General features: G+C 45.0%; 1 protein-coding gene across 3 annotated transcripts in view; it reads left to right on the plus strand.

Annotated features, from left to right (window-relative positions):
* LOC121590889 overlaps positions 1–21,006 on the plus strand; it is a 107,809-nt gene that overhangs the window by 44,081 nt on the left and 42,722 nt on the right. The window lies entirely within an intron of this gene.

Raw genomic sequence — 21,006 nt, forward strand, 5'->3', positions numbered from 1 at the left:
CGCAGTTGCCATCGATGGTTGACGAGCTAGTGACAAAACGTCCGCAGCATAATGATGCGATGCGCGGGCCAACACGGGCAAATGTGAGGTGTTGGCGGCAGACTCAACTCTTGTTTGGGATAATAAATGATGCGACATGATAGATGCTTCGCTGTCACTAATCGGCTGGTTTGAGTGCCTGCACAAGGGCGAATCCCCATGAAACTTTAATGCGTACTAGCATAGGGAATACTGTGCAATGTTCACGTCGTTCGTGTGCGCCGCATTGATTGATCTTATTTTCCATCTAGTTTTTGCTTCTGTTCGATTCTTAGTAAGAAAAACTTACAAGACTGCACTCGAATCATGCGACAATCGTTTGCAACGAACAGCTTTGCTATCAAATGAGCTTTTCCTTGAGATTGGCGGCCTGTCTTGAAAAGTCGTCCCTGGATCGTGCAGATTGAGCTGCCACCCAGGGAACAAGCTGTCGCATTCATTCACTTTGGCACTGGTGGCACTGGCATGTGTATAAGCGCATCTTCGTTTCATGCCCGTCCTCCTCGAAGGGTGAGCTAATATCGGTGAAAAATCTGTGCAGCATATATGTATAAATGCACTATATAAACCTCACACCCTTTCCAATAACACATTCTACTGCAGCCGCAAACGTCAAACGAATTGTGTGCTTACGTTGGGCACTAAATCGTTTTCATGTGTGCAGCGTTATGTTTTTTGTCGTCTTGTTTTGTTTTTTTTTTCGCTACCACTGCCCGGCACTATCATTCTGTGGCCCAAAAGTGTGTCCTCTGCCGGCGCTGTATTATGCAGGCAGGCTGCAGCAATCAGGTTTCACTAGCGACGGTACCTACATTATCCCACCGGGTGCCGTTTCAAGATCTAAATATTTATCCCTTCATCCTTTCTGCTTCATTCCCACCGTTTTGCACCGATACAGAGTGCCGGATTGCAGCAGTGTGTGTGTGAGAGTTTTTTTTTCTGTGCTCCTTTCGCTTAAAATTGTTGTTGAAGGCTTGGCTCCTGCTGCGATGCGAGTGTACATGAGCAAGTGGGGGCAGAACGATTCCTTGAACGAAGCAAGAAAGACCACCTCACCAAATGGTTTCCGAAAGAAATGCTTCCACAGCCCAACAACGGACCATTTTTGCACATTTTTAGCCGTGGTGTGTGTGTGTATGCCGGAGAGCATAAAATACATCAAAAAGGATATAAACAAATCTGGAGCGCATGAATAGCGATAAATAACCGAAATAGCAAGCGATATGGTGGAGGAAGTTTGTCCGGGAAGGAACCGAAAGACGCGCTAGAAATGTGCACGAGTGCAACGAAGCGTAGACTGTTTGTTTGTGAAGCATCTGCAACCATGCCCCTCCGGACACAGACATTCACATACACACACACACACACACACACACACACACACACACACACACACACACACACACACACACACACACACACACACACACACACACACACACACACACACACACACTTATCCTACTGCCGCTTTCGGAGCCGAATGTCTTGGGCAAATGGAAGTAATGGTTCCTTTAAGGATGCAGCAGAAGACGAAGGATTGCGTTTGAAAATTCGTTTGATTTATCTTATCTTATGCAAAGGGGACAAAATCTCTGCCGGGTTGTTTGATGAGATTTTGAAGCCAAAGCATCCGTCTCCCCAGAGGATAGTTGAGTTAGTCACAGGGAGCGGAGGTTAATTTCGTTTTGAAGCAGGGCAATACTTTGGGACGAAACATATCTGGGCTTGATTAAATCTTAAACGAAGAACGAATCATGAACGGGGTAAGATATGTCAGAATTGCAAATAGATTGAATATTGCGAATTGCAAATGATGAGCTGATGAAGATATGTGGAAGTTGTGATTGCCCTGATCTTGGAGATGCTTTTGCAAGCTTTGCTACGGCAAAGGAGTGCACTTGTGTTGCTTGTTCAAGTATTGCTACGGGACCATCCATACAGAGGAGTATTTGAATGAATTTGTAATACTCTTTACATCTCGTTTCCTTTCAAGATGCGTATCGAATCGTTTCTGTTTTATAAATTTAATATAAATAGTTGATGTTCTTCTGTTTGTATGGTGTATTAAACTGGATGAGGCTGGGTAGTTTGAAAGAGCATCTCATTATAAACACAAGATAAATCCTCAAGATCCTTCCGTCCATCCATCATTTGCAGTTATACCTCCGAACAGTTATACTGCACAGTTGAAACAAATCTGAAAACGATTCGGTTAAGCAGCCAGCCATCAGTAACAAAAGGTTTAAAAACAATGCTAAAAAGAGTACCGTACTAAAAATAACATTGTTGGGATTGTGCAAAGGCAAAGAAATGCCGGGTTTATCATTGCGCTCTGCCCAAGCTTTCCGCACTCCAGCAGCTTAAAATGTGTGTCGTGAACGTCCCCGCTGCATGGTTGACAATTTTTACGGCACACAGCAGAGACGATCTACACCTTCTACACAGGACGGCCGCAGCTACACGGGACTGCTGCTGTGTGACAGACAGCGAAGTTTATTTATTTACTGTCATGCCGTGTGTTTGCCACGGTGTAATACGCTAGCCGGCGAACGCGATGCTTTTAGAGCCTTTCGCTGCTTTATTTTCCGGCCTGACTCGGCTTGACTGATGCGGCTGATTGGGAGCAAGTGAACAAGTTGTAATCCGTTTTACATGTACATTATTTAATAGTTTTGCAACACATTTTCTGTTACGGTACAGCGGGGAAGCCTTGACACAAACTTTCCATCTTCAAGCTAGTAGGTCGCTTACACGACGGAAGGCGAAGGAAAAACACAATATCGCAGAATTGTATTGAATTAAATTATCGTGAGGCTCCATTTGGAAGGCTTTTCGCTTGTTCTTCAACTATATTCGTAAGCCTTTTCCTTTTTGTCTTGATTGCGATTGTACCATCCCTTTGTTTCATCCGTCAAAAGCAGTCGCTTTCCATCCAATCTGCCCCGCTCCATCGTGGGGAAAATCGTTTGCGTGCTTTCATAAACAATATTTTTACAATTTCATCTGCTCTCACTTACGGCGAATCAAATTATGTCAAAAAGGGGCGGCGGTGGCCAACTGACCCGGCCCCAACCCGGCAGAACTCCTTGATCGATTGTGCCGTGCCGTGCGCTTGGCGCGGGTTGCAAGATTGCGTGTAGCGTCTGTCAAGGAAACGCAAACGTCTTAACGCAAACAGAAACCCTTGAATGGCGATGCCTTGATGCCTGTGACAAATTGTGTCACATTGATGACGAGTTGGAGGGATTCTGGTTGTTGTGCTTTCGTTTTTGTTTTGTGTGTTCTTTGCCGTTTGAAGGAGAAAAAAGGACATTGACCCCTTACCGGCTCGTTGGCAGCCAGCATCCAGCAGAGCGTATATTATGCTTTCATCCAGCTAATGCACTTACGATGGATCCGGGTGTCGGCAGGGCCTGTGGCCGTACCATACTGCTGACGTGACTATTTTTCACAAACACACAAACACAAAGCCGTAGAAAAATATTGTTCCTTTCATAGCAGCGCTTCTCCAGACTAACTGGCTTTGTTGTTTCTTCCCATCCTATTTTCTTATCTTTTTTTTCATTTCACTCGTTTGCAGGTAATTATCGTAGATGGATCTAATCGGAAGGACAACGTTTGAGGACCCACCCAACCCACTGGAAGTCTGCAGCCAACACATACACACATACACCCAAGTATGTGAGTGAATGGGCGCTGCTTAAGTGAATGGTTTTCCCTTCCGGTATGACACACCCGGCCGTATCCGGCAGGGGGAAATCGGAAGCCATTCCGATGAGCTCATGGATACTGGTTCCGTGGTTCACAAGCTTATTGGGAGGTTTTGTGTGAGTTTTGTGTGTATGCTTTTTTCTGTCCATTATATTTTTTTCTGATTTCTTGGCTTCACCATTCAAAGCTTTTCCTTGTTAGCGGCACGTCCATGTCCTCGATGCTCTAGTGAATGTGAAGTGTTTGAACGACCACTCGAACCGGCGGGTACAGTGGCTTCAGCAAGGCGCTCGAAAAATTGGACGCTAGTAAACGGGAAAGCCTTCCAGTCGGGGGTGGTACAGTGTAAACTGGGCCCGCTGGCAAAGCCCCGGACCGTTGCAGGCTGTGGGAAAATAACTCAGCTTAAAAATATGATACGCTTTCCCGCAAACGTGCCCTTGCGCAGTTTTTCTGTCCTATTTCTGGTACGAACATTTTTTTTATCCTTCTCGCAATTCAACCCTAACCTTAACCCCTCGGGTCTGGACTCGGTTGAATTCGTTGACCGTACCGTCCAACCTCGGGATGGATTTGATTAGAGAAGAGCCTTACCCCCTGTTCAAAGCTCCTGAGTCTTTTCATTTCAAAACAGCAAAACAGAGAGTCGAAACAGCATAAAAAAAGGTACCATGATGGACATAGGACACATTCCTCATAATGTCAGTCGATGATGGGAGAGCGGTGAGCGGAAGCCAGTATAAACATGTAGTTCTCCCGGGGCAGCTCGAGCAGCCAGCCCCAGAACGGCAAGTCAATGAGTGGCAGAAGTTGAAGCATTTTTAACATCGTCGTCATCACCGCACCCCGGGCACCGTTCGTCATGTGGTTTATGCTTTGTGCCCGTCGCTCGCCAAGCCGGGCTTTTGTTACTGGTCAAATTTGTTCAGCGTCCAATTTAATCACTCGTCTCGTGTCTGGATGCTGAGCCACTGTGAAGGTTGGCACGGCATCGCTGCCGCGCGTTGCGAGCGGCGCACCGTTCAAAGCTAGGTGAAACATAAATATCCCGAAACCTTCTCGCAACTGTATTGACATGCTTTCATAGCTGCCTACCGCTTTCACTGCGATGTTTGGTAGGGTTGGTGGACGAGCACCGAGTACGCTCTGCCAAGCGTCTCTGCTCGTCTTTTTGCACTGTTGAACGAGCTGGAAATTGTCACATCGCTGGACACATAGCCGAACAAAAGACTGACGCTCATTTCAGGGGCGCACGGCTTGTTTTCCTTTTTACTGTCTCTAGTGTCCGAGAATTCGCTTCTTCAAGACGGTTGGAATGTTTCTGGGCCACTGCCCAGGATGGCGTTTCGCTTTAAGCTCGTTGGGAAGTTGATGACTGGTCGCAGTTCACAGTGATATCAAAGCGATACACCCGAGGACTTTGATGTCTATGATGATGTGTAATGATTAGGAGACAAGTGGCTCGTCCTTCTAGAGCTCATTCAGGATCTGGAATGGACTTCTTGGAAAGAAAGATGTGTACACAAATGTTGATGCCTTCCTTTTTGGGATATGAAATAAACATAAAAATGACCAACCGTTCCATGGAGATACAAGAAGCTATATACCTTAAATACTGTATGCCTCCCTCTATCTGATATGATCTAAACTGTTATCAAATTCTTCGCCTAGTTTAATTTAAATGTTTAGTGCAATTTGCTGAATGTTCACCGACATTCAGGGAGGCTTTTTAAGCAGTGAAAAATATTGCCCTCGCGCGACACTGCTTTTCATCTTATGCTCCAGCAAGCATACGATTTTCTCTCAAACTCTGTAATAAAGCTGCAAAATTCTGTCTGCACCAAGCATCAACAAAGGTTATCAGGAGCTAGAGTTTGTTTTAGGAATCCATCAGTACCGACAAAGTGCTGTATTAGTTTGCCCCGGTGGAAACCCGTCAAGAATGTTCTGTTGTGTTTTGCTCGCTCATTGAAGTATTCCAACCGGAAATAGTACTTGAGCAAATGGGAGAAATTTTCGTTAAACTCTAGTGCACAAAAAAAGGAAAGACGACATCAGTTTTCTCGCTTTGAATGAGGAAGAGCCAGCTAAACAGAGCATAATGCACGGATTATTTTATGTGATTAAAATCGATGTAGAACCACGGATAATTTTTATGGACATGAGTCAGACGAGTTCACCGCCATTCGTGTAACGGTGCATTCAAAATGGTTGAATGCCGGTTCTCGCCGTCGTCGTTGTTTTCTTCGTGTTCAACGCTACCGTGGCGTGGTTTGAGTGTGTTCATAATGCAAGCTAATGGAAGGAATGGAAGCAAATATCGTAAACCTAATGGGACCATTATCGTACCACCATACATTGTGATTATTGAATCGTTATTTTTCAGCAACACAATGATCTTTCCGGCCTTGTCCATGTCTGTGTGTGTGTGTGTGTGTGGAAAGTCCAAACGTACGTAGGTCCGAATAAGCCAGCTCCCTAGCGAGCAGGTCATGGGGCGAATGTTTTGAAATGTCAACGAGTACTTACACTTTGGAGAGGTTGTTCTGGCGCTCGAGCAGGTGCTAGCGTTGGGCCGAAGGTGTGATATTCATTTGCAGTGAAATGGTGCTCCGAGTTGTTGTTATGACAATGTCCACTTGGTGGGTCGTTCAAACGCAGCACTCCCCGACCGACGATGGAGGCGCCTGTTGTTTTTGTACTTCTTGATGGAATTGGGAGCTGGAGTGTGTAAACTATGAAGTTTCACTACCGAGAAGCGCTGGTATCTAACAATGAACGAAATTTAGCAAAGTTCGTTCTGGCCATAAATGCTTTCTTCGTTATTTTATTTCGTCAAAATTTATTAAATTTTACATGAAAAGCAAACAATTTGCGAAGAAAAAATTATATTGCTTTTCAAGTGAAGTATTTTATGCGTTTTTTTAGAAAACAGATCTAATAAAGTTCCACGAACAGAACGGCACAATTTACCTAACAATCAACGGTTGCATTGCAAACCCCTGTGCAAAATTGGCAAACGTTCGCGTTTTTCCCGCTGAGTTATACTGCTTCTTCAACCATCTATTCCCTTTCCAGGCGACAAACGCAATTTAGTGCAGCACCGAAAGAGCAATATTCGTCCCGAAAATTCATTTCAATTTATTGTCCCGCTTTCAATTAAACCTTTCCCCGTGCTGGGTTTCGCAATGGTGCACTGGCCTTAGTTTGTTTTTTCCTTCTCACGCGGCAACCCAAAACGCTACTGGAGCGCCAGCTTTCTAAACATTTTGCTACAGCACACCAGCCGCTTCACCCGTGGCCCCAGTTGACGCGTTCTCGCTTGAACCGTCGCTCACGCCCTCGCCCGGAGGCTGTTAATAAAAAAAGCAGGAGCAATAGCACCAATATTACCTTCTATCAGTGGGGATAAATTTGCGAACGAATGCAGACGAATGCGTCGCACGAATTGGGGGAAAAAAAAGGTAAAGGAGAACAAAACAAAAAACGGTTAAATTAATTCATCTGTCACGCCACGACAGCCGTCGCTCAGCACGTCCCGTGCTGGAAGCTGGAACCCTGGTGTTGGGTAGGGAAATTTGGCCCGCTTCCGCTCGGGCTGCAAATGTTTCGTTCGGTGCAGTTTCAACGGCACCCCTTACTCCTTCTGCTTCCTGCCGGGATAATGCACACGGGGGATGCTTGGCTGTTCAGGGGTTTTCTACCGTCCAGTGCCTTTTTGCATCGCTTCAATGTGTCGTCGTGTTCGTTTATAATTCGGCACAATTCGGCAGCCAAGTGGGGCTTTTGTGGGTGTAGTAAAAAGAAACCAACTAAACATTCAATCCGTTTCTAGTCAAAATATTGTGCATAGTATCCAAAAATCTAACTTGCATGCGGATAATGCACGGGAAGGGTTTTGGAGGTGAGCGTTAAGCGTTTTTCGCTTTTTCGTTCGCTTCATTCCAATTGTGATGGACACGAGCAGGAAATCAAATTTTCCCAGAAAAGTTGTACCGTTTGTTTCATTAGAGCGTCGTGCTCTTTTTTCCCTATTTCATATGAATTCGTTGGCATGGCTAACCAAAATGTGTGGCAGCTCAAACTGTGTGCACGTGTGCATCGGTTGAGCAGGAAAGCATGTTATTCAATTAGGTTTAACAATCGGTGACAGGCATTTTAACAAAGTTTTAATGGCGTTTTCTGCCATGGCTTGGGGCTTTTGCAGCGACCCGAAATCAATAAAACTAATACACAGAAGTAAATTGACCATTAAAATTGCTGATCGTGTTCCACGCGAAAACACAAAACACACCGGTATCGATTCAAATGTAACCTAGAAACGTATGGCGGGATTGAAAATTCGGTTTTCTACATCAAAGACAAGCCATTAGAATACTACAAAACAACGCACAGGTTGACACCTGGCAGCGGGTGCTTTTGTTTGGCCAGCAAACACCGATCCTTCATGAATATGTAACATTGTAAAATCCAAGCGCAAGCCCATAAATCCTCTCGCACTAGCGTGTGAGCCTGAAAACCTCAAGCACACTGCAAGCCGCAAGTAATCACAAATTATCTAAACTCTACACACACATGCACAACTCTTTGTTGTGTGAAAAAAACAGGAAAAGGTAAGAGAATGCATTGAACGGTTGCTTCACTTCTTGTCGCGTTGCTGTTTTTGTGTCGGGCAAAATTTGAACCACTTGCCGACCAAAGCCATACCGCGACAACAGTTTGGTGTAACAATGTTTGCCCCTCCGCTCGTGTTGATAGCGGAGGCGAAAAAGGTGCAGGAATTTCGTACCCATGCTTCTTTACCACATCGCACAACACGGCAGGATGGCTGCTTGTACGTGGGAAAAATGCCCTGCCCTTACGGTACACACTGTGCAACTTCAATCTTCAATTTAAATTTAAAATTTTATTTATGAATTTATTCATGATGAAAATTGTTTTTCATTCCGTCCAATCCGGATGTTCCTGTCGGTGCTCACTGTAGCCGGTAGTGGTGGAGTGTTGTGTGCCCTAGGGTGTTGGAAGGGATGTTGTTGTTTTTTTTGCTGATTCTCTGTCTATCGTTTTGTTTTCTCTCTTCCTGAGTAATATCCCTTGCGGGTGCTTTGACACTGGGTGAGCTTTGTGTTACTAAGGAAGCTCTTTACACGATTACACTAGTCTGTAGCAGGGACGTCCCAAAAGAATTGTTTGCAAAATTGGATGATAACAAAAAAAGCCCCACAGAAATTCACACACTACCAGGATAAACGAGGTAGAGCCTTCCTCCTGTGGGAAGGAGTGGTGTAGGTGGAAAATAAAATTCCCCCCTTTCCTTTCGCCTTCCTTTCTCGCACTATTTTATTTTTCCGGCTTCGAAACAAAACTGCATCATGTGAGGTTTCCAAAAATTGACGCCACAGGGAAACATAAAAATGAACCCGATGGGATGGCCCGGAAAAATGGCCCCTCGGGCGTACAACCGTCTACCACGGGCTGGCACCGCCACAACCTGGTATGCAGTGGTATGGCCGTGGGAATGAAAAGGATCGCCACGACCAAAACAAACAAAAAAAAGCGCTCTACCCTACGAACATTGTATTGTCGGGCAAATAAATTACCACAATGGAATTGCTGCACTGTCCGTGCGGCTGCCGGTTGGTGCTATTACTGGCCTGTTTTGTTTTGCATCTCATAAGCGGCCGTGCTTCGTCCGACCGGCACGGAATCATAACGGATAACAACATCCGGTCGGGGCTGAACTTTCCGCCCGCGGTAAGGGGCAAAGCCTCTTCAAAGGGAACAAAACCATGCGCTGTAAGTTCGAGTGGTACACTTGGAGGATTGCACCACTATCTTATCCCGCTGGGTGGCTTCCCGGGCAGGTCCTTTGTTTCCAATCTGGGTGTGCAAAAGAAGCTGCTCGTGATGGGCAGTGTCGTTATTTTTTTTGTTTTAATTCTAGCGTTAGCATTCCCTTCCTGGTGCGACATTTTCAGTTATCTCGCGCTGCTGCTGAAACGGATGCAACTTTGCAATAATCGAATCATACGCCAAGCTACGTCACCGGGGAGGGCGAAGGAAGTTGGTCAGTCAATTCAGATTATGGTGAGTTTTATTTTCTTGAATACATAGATTGAGCTGTCAGCTGATAGTGTCATAGAGCGTGGAGCGAAATGTAATGAGAAAATGTAACAATCGGTAGGATTGTTTTCTATTAGGTGAAATGGTAGATAGAACGTAGCCAATGTTTGGAAATGGCCTAGCCTTAAGCAATCGTATGGGTTATTATGTGATGATCGTTGGAAATGGAATCAGTCGTACTTTTTTAGTGTAATTTACTCTTTGTAACTCTCGTATTCCGCACAAAAAAAACAATTTTATTTAAATAGGAAAATATGTGCACTAGGAATCGTTTCACACAATTCCGTATCACATCAATCAAAGGTGATAAACAATCCGATAATGCGTGCATTTCTGCCCTCCCACCAATCAATGAATTACACATCGGACGCTGTTGTACAATTTAGCATATTTATGTTGGATCGTGCCAGATTTAACCGAGCATTGCACGGTGGTAGGATATCGATTGTAAATGTGTTTTGTACAGCTGTAGTAGAGATTGCGCAAAGGGGAAATGTAAACATGGGAAAAGAAAAACCACAGATGGACACATACACAAATGGATGCAAAACAAGCAAATTTCATCGTTCGTTGTAATGCTCTTCGTGCTTCATTGTAACACAAGATTGAGATCAACCGATCCGACCAACTACTGGGGAAGTATGGTGAGAACATTTCATGATTTTAATTTCATGGTTTGAATAAAAATGCTTTTGTTGCCACCGTAGAACCGGGTGATAAAGAATTGTTCATAAAAATGGAACAAATTTTTAATCGATAAGGACACTGCTGGGACTCATTCCTGCCGCGTGTGCGGCGTTATCAGTTAATAAAATGACATGAAACGTATTTTAAAGTGCAATTTAACGAGTGATGGTATCAATATATATTTATTTATATTTAAATACACTCCTAAAGAGTACAAAAGCTAAACATTGTTTATAAAAAATGGGTCATTTTTTTAAACATTAAGTGCGTATGATATATAGAAACACTTTGGTCAGCAAAGGGCATGAACTTGGTTGATTTAAGATGAAATGAATCACAAGCCGCAATCTTAAAATGCCGCGTCCGATTTCAATTTGTCATTCGATTTCCGCTGCTGGACCACTTTTGCGCCACCTTAACCTTAACCGTGACCGTCATATATAATCACCGGCTTACGCCCAGCACGAGCTCGGTGACAAAAGCAAGCTCCCCCGTAAGAGGCACATAACGCAGCATGGTGAAGCGGAAAGATTTCCGGTTCGTTTCGGCTCGTGATGGACGGATTCGGTGGCGTGTGGATGGAATAAAACTTAACGCTGGCGTACGTTCAGGTGAGGTTAAAAATAGCCCGATCCATGGCCATGGTCTGACGACACGATACGATCGGTTTTGTTTTCATTCAATTAAAACGGAAACTAGTGTTGGCTGTCTGGCAAAATAGGATGTAACAGAACGTAGCACCTCGGTGCGGTTTGTACTGTAACCATGTACATTCGTTTGGTCGAAATAGCATTGAGTGAGGTAAATATTTCTGCATGGAATTTTTAATTAATTCTGTTCCGGTACACCTTCTGTGGGTTTTACGGCATTCGGCTACCTGGCTATCCTTTGCTAGTATTTTTTTTTTGATTTCAACGAGAATAAGCCACATGAACCTTAACATCGGTTCACCTTTCGGAGGCACTAGCAGACCGGTGCCACTATGGCCGGTTGTTAAAAGACTTCCCGCAGACGGGCTTCCCTTGAAACACAAGGAATGCAACCTATGCACATACTTTTTGACGAAAATGTACCGAGTGCATGAATGCATGTGCATCGTTTTGAGGTTTAAAATTCATTTGCAAAAGCATCGGAGAGCGAATTCTCGGTACGACCCGCTTTACCGAAAATAAACCTTTGTACAGTGTGGACCGCTGCTGAAGGATGTATCAGGCCCGAACACGTCCTACCGCTTTGGTCCTTGCTGGTTCGTGTGCTCGTCCGCTCGTATGCAGCCGTATTTAGTCTGGAAAAATAAACGGACCAGAAATAATGGCGATGGTCACGGTGCAATCAAGCCACTCTTGCTAGCTGGTAAGGAGGCCACGGACTCAATGCTTGTTATCTGGTAAGGCAGAGCACAGCCACCCGCATCGCATCGTGTTACTCGTTCGTGTACGTTGATTAAAAGTCAACTAGACGGGAGACATCGTTTATGGGAAACGGGAATTGATGTTTATTTAAACGATTACTTCAGCTGAGAAAATGGCCAGCCTTGGCAGTGGCAAGGGGTCACACTTTTTTATCATCTCTCTTCATGCTTGGATGCGGTACAAGTTCAAACGAAAGCCTTAGAATGACACAGAACGGGAAGTCAAGTAAATGGAATCACTTCACAGGACCATGAAGAATAAGCTTTATGCTATAGATCCTATTATATCCACCCTTACAACAAAAGAGATCCTAATCACCATAATGAATAGCCGTAATTGAATCCAGCCGACAGTGATTTCTTTATTCGCACCTTCATGCCAATTAGTGTACCTGCGCTGCGTGTGCACTAAATTAGATTTTCCACCCACGGCCCAAAACAAGCCCAAAAAACGGGCACGAAACCCCGGTAGGTCCCGCTACTGCTGCTGCATCATTAACCGTGTGTCGATCGGCTCAGGCTTCGAGTATTCGAATGTTGCGGGCAAATAAGGCTAATTGTTGTTTACTGTTTACCTTTTATCCTTCCATCGCCATGCTTCCGATTGCGCCGGCTCCCGTGCACGCATTGTGGCGTAAATGGTGGCGAACGCTCCACCAGGTACCGAGATTTCCTTTCCCAAGACAGAGTGTCTATTAATCCGCCCATTAATTTGCAATTATAATGGCCTCCGCAGTTTGAGAGAGGAGAGCGGGAAACCATTGCTGTGGACGCATCATTACAGCCAGCGCACCAAATCGAACGAGCCCATGTTCGTAGTGTTTGCTGATGGCCACACAAACCGGCAGTGGGAAAACCACATACCGGTGGATAATTGAAGCCCTCGCTAGACTGACGCGTTGAGCCTGGGGCATGGTTCTTAATTCTTTGTTGTTTGGATTTTGTTTTTATTTGTTGGATTTTTTTTGGAGGAATTCAGGGTTTGGGAAAAAACAACTCCCGGAAGCCAGCTGGCACCGAAGCAAAGTAATACTTGCAGTTCAAATGGAAATTGCTTGTGTTTTGTTTAGGTAGTAGATACTATTACAGGAGAAATAAGCTCGCTTGTAAGTGATTTAAAACTGGAAGGAAAGAAGAGTCACGTGAACTAATTGTCACATAAATTTTAAAATTACAGTTGAATTCAAATTCCAATTGAATGCTCTTCGTTTGCATTTTCTACATAAGCAAGCTGTTTAGACAATATTTTCAATTTACAAAATTACAAAACTGTTATATCCATTTAAATATTTATATGATTATCGACATTTTCAATAACTTCAATAATTTCAACCACTTTTTTCGAATCGAAACATTCGCATATGTTTTATCAATTTGCTTTCAAATATTTGAAAACTGACAAAAATATGCAACCCTAGCCCGCCATATCATAAGTGAATCTGGCTGCCAGTAATCTACCTCCAACCCGTCGGTCTAATTAGTATATTTACGACCGACTTTGTGCCATTTGGGCCAAACACAGATCCAGTGGCCAGTGAGGCCATAGCGTACCGTACGCCTAACCGCAATCAGCTCGTTAGCTGCACGGCGCCGGGCAAACAGATTGACCCTTCTCATCCAACCGAACGTTGGTCACAAATCGTGCCAAACCACGCGCGAATCCGGAACCAGCCGTGCACGCCGGGCAACCGTAAACCGAACGCTGCCAGGAAAATTGGGCCAGGAAAAGCCGGAAACGGAGCAAAACTAATTTAAATACTCCCACCCTGAATCCCCACGAGCAATCCTGCGGTTCCGTTGAATTCTACCCCCGAAAAGTCGACCCCAAGCAAGGCTGCTGGTACCGCCGTTAAAATGCAGAACAAATTGTATTTGCATCGTTGTTGTGTGTGTTGAGTGTATGTGTGAGCCGGGCTAGGATTAACTTGCTTGCGGTCGGATACAATTGTCATCGCGCTGGCCAACTGGGCAAGCTGTGCGTAATTAGGCATTAGTGGCACGTTATGGTCGCTAATAATAATTGGCATCTGATCCTTTGGCGTGGCTTCATTTGGACACAAGTAGCAGGGAAACTATACTTCCTGTCACGACAAACTGCATGGCGGGTTTTGTGGATTAGGATTGAATCTAGTTGGAATGTTGAAGTGTAAATCAAATGTGTTCACCAATTGGAACCGTTCGTGCCGTTTTTTCGACAGTGAGTTCGAAGTTAAAATTGAAATAAAAGTTCAAATATGACACATTGCAGCAATTAAACTCAAATATATAATCAGATCGACAGTCAACTGAACCTCACACGTGCTAGAAGAACTCTACTGCAAATGTGTTCTTAACAGCCTTCTATACACCCAAGCCAACAAACCTAAAACAACAACAAAAAACTCATCATTGAACTCCACCTACCCCCGTTTCCTACACTCCGACTAACGACCGAAAAGCATTTGGATAGTGTTCGCGCTGGGGAGATTTATTCCTTTTTATCCGATCTCAATTTTCACAATCCCTCTGAGCGTGCCGGCGGTACATTCATTTATTTGGTGCAATTTAGACCAATCCATTAGATGTGTGCAAACCACCACCGACTACATACACCAACAAAGAGGACGATAAAAAGGAAGGATTGAGCTGTAAGGTGGAAAAGAGGTTCCGCCTTGGGTGAAGGTTGTGGATCCGCAACCCCCGGGAAAAGATTAACGTTTCTGTGGTGCTTGATAAAGACATGACACGAGAGCAGGAAATTAAACAGAAGTGTGAATGGAAAGCTTCCCTCTGCTGCTGCTGATGCCAATAAATCCTGGTAGCACACACACATACACACCACCACCACCAGTCGGCAAACGTTTCCGATTTAAACTGACGAAATAAATTCTTTCCAAAAAACAAAAGGAGTGCAAAGCTTTCCGACACTTAAAAACGGATTCCATTTCCACTCCCTGTTTTATTCCAGCCCAAAATGACAGGGCGGCTTCCATTAGGTGTCGGAAGCTTTTGGCCGAGTTGAGAATGCTTATCTTAAGATCATAGCACTTTCTGGTCGCAAACTGCTCCCCCCGCGAACCAGGCGGGAGCAAATTTTCCCGGAATGGGTAATTAACGTACTTTCGACGAAGTTGCACCCCGGCAGCCCCGAGGAGAAGTGTACGGAAGCTTTTGTTTATTGTATCGAAAAATTTCCAAGAATTTTCACCAGTTAATCCGTGATCCAGAATGTCCTTCGTGCGGCAAACTTTTCCCCATTTCCAAACGATTCAGAAGCAGCTCTTGTTTAGGACCTGTTGTGTAGAGGGGGGTATATTGGCCCGTAGGTCCTATAGGGGTAGAAACGCGACTGCCACCGCTCTCACTGGCCCGTGCAACTTCACCTTCCACAGTGTCTAAAAACGGTCGTTTTTACAAAGATTTCCCCAAAAAGATGTTTAATTTTAATTAATTCCCAACTTGAAGAAATTAGCAAAATCAACTTTATCCGTCGCGGTCGCAGCGAACAGCGCGAAAGTTCACTCCCATCCCTGGGTGATGGTGAGCAATGCTATTGCCATTTAAACAATTTAATTTGCTAATCTCGGGTGTCGTTTTGTTTTATTTTATTTAGCGTGTGTACTTAGCCGCGTCCGCTTTATCGCCGGTAGAGCCGGGATTTTGCCCCACCGGGGAGTTGTTGCGAAAAGTTTCGGTTCGACCAGGCACGATTGAGACCCGCCAGTATGCCGTATGGTTTCCGTGGAATCGAGTTCTAACAAAATCCGCCCGCTTCCACCGCCGCGCCACAACGCACAATAAAGCGCAAAAGTTTTGCGTCCCGAAAATGTCAAACTTTGACAATGCGTGCAGTATGTGTGTGTGTGTGCGGCATGTCCTGACAATAAGATCCTGCGGGAAATGCGGGACGACACATTGCATTGTTTCGATCGTTAAGCATCGCTCTAAACGAACGCCATTCGTTTGTGAGGAGTTGTGATTTCTTTCATCGTTAGTGGAAAAGTTTTGCCCCTCGTTTGCTTTGCACCCCCCTCCACCCTCCCCACCGTTTCCCGCGTGGGAAGGATTTGCATAGACGCAGGCTAATTGGGGGGTACTGAGGCTGCTGTATTCGAGTGGTTTAGATTTACGGTGCAGAAACGATCGACCAGAACACGCTTGGAAGCAAGTGCATCGCGCTACCGGCGAATGCTTCTTGGCGATGAAGTTGACCGGGGAGCCTTGCCAAAGGACACTAAGAGCAATGTTATTTATTTAAAATTTGCATCCCATTTCAAATCAACCGGGCGGATTCTGCCCACCGTCCGCACGTTCCAGCCCTGCTTGAAGCTTCGCCCCGCTTTTTTAGAGCATGCAAAAGGATTGTTTCTTTCGCCGGCAAGAGGAATGCTCCTTTTGCCGAAGCTGCGCTGTGCGCGCAGGCGGGAGCAAACGATTGTTTTCCCAGCGCTTTTTGTTTAGTTTATGGTACGGCGCGCGACACAACGGTGACAAATGTTTCGCGCTCTCTGTACAGGAATATTTCGTAGTTGAACGGTAAACTAATCCGCTGGGCAAATAAAGGTGAGAAGCGGAGGGCGGTGAGAAAAAGGGGAATGTTAAATAAACACTTAGTAGCATAAATAAATGAAGCATTTTTCCTTCCGATGCAAGCACGCCGCTGCGTCTGATGCAGCATGATTGGAGGGTGCATTGGAATTATTTGCGTACCGACGGTTGTTGCAGCTGGTTGCAGCTGGTGCAGGCTTTGTGGCGCTGGTTTTGGTGCTCATCATTTATTATGCAGCTTTTGCGCGGTAAAACGAACCACTTATCATAAAGGAGAATGTTGAAGGGCAATTCACCATTGGAATAAAAGAGATGTGTCGTCGCAAAACTTCCATCCTTAGTAAAATAACTCTAACTTTAGGATAAAATATTTTTATTTCACGGTTGGTTAATTTTGCTCTCTTCACAATAATTCCGATTAAAAGTAGTCGCTCGTGGAATGGTTTTAAAGTTTTTCTCAATTCCACAAAAATGGCTGTAAAAGTTTTGTAGTGCCCAACCTGAAAAGCATTAACTGAACGCATTCAATTTCTACTAATGTAATCTCATCTCGCAACCACAAAATATCATTCCAGCCACCGTCTCGGATTTGGCCAGCCATGCCCATTCATTTATTATCGGATTACATCGCAGTAATTCTGTAAAACAACTCAAACTGCCGGAATGGCAACGAAAAAAAAACATCCAAAGCACTTCTGCCTGCGCGAGACCATCATAACGCTGAAGAATTATTACACCATAATCCAGCCGCCAGCCATTCACTTCGATGCGACTGGCTCTTCGATCGCGCGCACTTGCCTTCCCGGCAACACGCCCCACCACGCCATGGACACATTACAGTCCATCTCGAACCAGAATTCCACCTCCAGAACTCGACTGTTGTGAGGGATTTTATTCGCATTTTTCTTACCCCTTTTTTCCACCTCCCCCGACATTACAAAGCCAGGCCAACGACACGGTTCGAACGAAGAAACAAATAGGAAGCTCGCCGCAATGGAGTGTTTTTCTTGCGCCACCTCACCGCATGGGAAGCGGAAAGTGGAAAATTAATTGATGTAATCCGTGAATTTATTGGCAATTGATAATTTCACATGTTTCATAATTTCCGCCCCATCGTCCGGCCCATGGTAGTAGCCGACGCTGAAAGGTAAGCGCCTTCGAAATGCCATTCGTTCGGGTTCGTTCTGTTGGTTGGAGTTTTTTTTTTGTACCGAGACGAACGACGGAGGCTTTCCATGTACGCAAGCAGTAGCACCAGGCAAGCAACAACAACAATAAATATGGACGACAGGACAGAAGAATTTTAATTGGCGGCATTTTTCTCCTGACTACCGGCCGGATTCAGAACGAATGGAGTTTATGCTTTTTGTCGTTGTTGTTCTTCTTTTTGGCTTTCCTTTTTTTGTTGCACTTTATTTCAACAGTCTCCTTCTCTCTGCGTTGTGTTTCATTTTCTTTTTGCTCGGTTGTAAAACATGACCCAACGACCCTGTTCACGCTAGTTGCAGCCAGCGGCAGCGGGAGCTAAGCACAAAAGGCACAAGAAGCCGGAGCCGCTGCAACGAAAAACAACAGCGCCACCCAGAACGGAACTGTAATTTTCCGGCCCTGCGGGAAGGCAAAAAGGCTCATTCTAGTCCGCTTGCCCGAACAAACGGGTCGGCGGTACTTGTACCGTGTACAAAGGAACCAAAATCGGTGCCATGTTTTTATTTTACGCTCACTCCTCGCCCGGCGGGTCACACGTTCTGTTTCACTAGACACAGGTGTGTTGTGTAGTTTGTGTTTGGTAGGAAGGATACTCCACGCTTTCAAAACCAAAGCCGATCGAAATGAACTGAAGCGAAACAAAACAATGGGAGAAACAACAGCAAGGACTACAATTAGAGCATGTTTCGCTCAATTCAAATCAGTGAATGGATGAGTTCCCTGGTTTTTTCGTTGGGATATATTTTTAATTTGCTTTGTTCTTTGCTAACATAGACACTAGCAACAGCTTTTTGGGCGTGCTTGTTTTTTTTTTTTTTTTTTTTTTGATACATTTATCAGGCTCAATTTTCCGCTCGAAAACAGGACCACTTTTGCAGCAGGTAAACGAGGAAAAGTTGGCGTGTTTTTGGGGGTTCTTTTTTAAAGCATTGAAACCATGGACAAATGCCCCACAACACGCACATCTAACCGATGGACAGCACCCACAGCTCGTGAGATTCTTTGAACAATCTAACAACGCACAAAAATGGACTCTCTGAGGGAGGTCTTTTACGTGCAAAAAAACGGGGAGAAAACGAAACATAAATCATCCACTCATTTAGGCTGCCACCGACAAAACCCATTAAGTGAAACATCGGATCTCCCGCTTTCGATGTGGATGTGGTTTTCCTTTTTCGTGTTTCCGTTTTCTTGACACACAGCACCCTCTCCTCGGTGTGCTTTGGTTTTGCGCCGACACTTCGATTCGTGTGTGTGTGTGTGTAGTCCTTGCCGCCACACAGCATGAAATCGCTCTTAATCCTTGACACATGAAATTCGGAATGCCGGGGTTTCCAACCGTGGCGGCCCAGAGCCAGAGGGTGGTGTGCTTTTACCTGTAAGTGGGAAACATCCACCGTTCCCTTTCCACTGCCATCCAAAAGTATCGCTTCCCATCTGAAAACAGGGCTAGAACTTGGGAGCAGATTTTCACACGATCCTTCTCATCCTCTTCCGATTGAAGTGTGAAGGAGCTGTTCCGGGCATGATACTGCACGGTTGCGAGTGAGTAAGCTTATTTTAGACGAAAGCAAGCAAAGATGGCCACTAGAAAAGTATCCAAGTAATTGAATTGAAATGATTCATTATTTAAATGTTGTTTGTGATATTTTGAATCAGTGGCATTATCATTGTACGATATGAAAAGTAATTAGAATAATCTCATTCAACAAACTAGGTGTAAGCCTTAAACCACCCACAGAGCATCGCAACAATAATTCCCAGTACTTCTCAATCGCTGTCCGGCAGCAACCCGCTTGTTTTTCCTTTGCAAAAGTCACCCTTCATTCTTGCTAATGCCTCAACCGGTGGCAAAACAAAGCAGCGAGAACCTTTAAACGCTCCCCGAACCCCCCACGCAGCCACCGCAAAATCTGGGCCAGCAGTGAAGTGTTTCGTTTTGTTATCCGGAAAAACAACCCCCATTTCCATGACACCCACACACACACACACACGCATTGGTGGTGGGGATACTGTCTGGCCCGATGAATCACGGGGCCGCTCCTTTTGGAAGAAGGGATCAAGCTCGGCAGCCAAAACAAAGCACCGTCGGCGATGATGCCACAGACACAACAGCGCCCGGAAACAAAAACTCCATTCGATGCGGTTGGATGCTAAATTGAATGTATTTAAAAGGATTTATCGTCTGAGTGTTCGCGGGTGTGTTGTAAATATTTTTCCATTTTTGTTTTCAGTGGGTAACAGCCGCCTCCATCCAGCTTTTCCCTTCATTGCCTCGCATCAATTGCATTAAGCTGACTCACTTTCTCGCTCTTCTCCCTTTTACGCGCGCACTTGTTTGGATACGACTTGCTCGTAAACCCTGCACTGTCGGGAAATCCTTTCACCGAACTTTTGCCTCTGTTCCTCATCATCCCAGCAACAAGCGCTTTTCCCATCGGTTTCAGTTTTTCGAAGTTTCCCGCCTGTGTTAATCCTGCCCACCAACTTTTGTTCTGCGGTATGTCCTTACATGAGCCCCGATGGAATGAAGACAGTGTAAAACCGGGGGTGAGAAACAAAAATGTCCCGATTAAGATTCTCCCCCAGCACAGTTTGGGCACAACGCGGGAGAGAAAAAAAAGAATCAAACCCATCCCAGTGAACGCCTCCTAACTTTCCATTCCCTTTCGGGAAAAATGTGAATAACGTCCCGATGTGGGTTGTGTGGTTTGCGTTGTTCGAGGCGAGGAAGAGAAGCAATAAAGTTTTGATGCGAAATTTCGAGCGAAAACTTTTCACACACTCCCTTTTTTACTGGCGCTGTCTTGCTTTCAAGGGAATGTTTGCTGGTTAGCGCCCATTAGCTAGCGTGCGGGATGTGTAGATGAGAAGCAGCTTTAGACGGGCCGCGTAAACTTTCAGCGTAATGTATGAAAGTAAATACAAAACAACGTCTTGGAAATGCACCGGATGAATTAAGGCATACTTTTTGCCGCCGGAAATTGCTCGAATAAAGATGAGAATGGTGACATTTTTTGGGCACATTTTTTCTCATCGGAATTGTTTGGAATTTTAAGGACAGCATGATTTCCGCCATACGTAATGCACTCGTTGTAGACGCGAAAGTTGAGAGCTCCAAAAGCTTACCTGCCTTCATTGGAAAACCAGGTCTCAAAAGAATAAAGATGCCACAGAAAGATCATTTCCATTTCCCACGTCGGGCGGCCCATCTTGCTGAAACTTTTTTACACAATCCTAGGCACAAAATTCCATCGCATGAAATGAAAATTCTTCCCCGCTCAGGAAAATTGCTC

This window comes from Anopheles merus, chromosome 2R (assembly GCF_017562075.2).
Source record: "Anopheles merus strain MAF chromosome 2R, AmerM5.1, whole genome shotgun sequence".
NCBI classification, from domain to species: domain Eukaryota; kingdom Metazoa; phylum Arthropoda; class Insecta; order Diptera; family Culicidae; genus Anopheles; species Anopheles merus.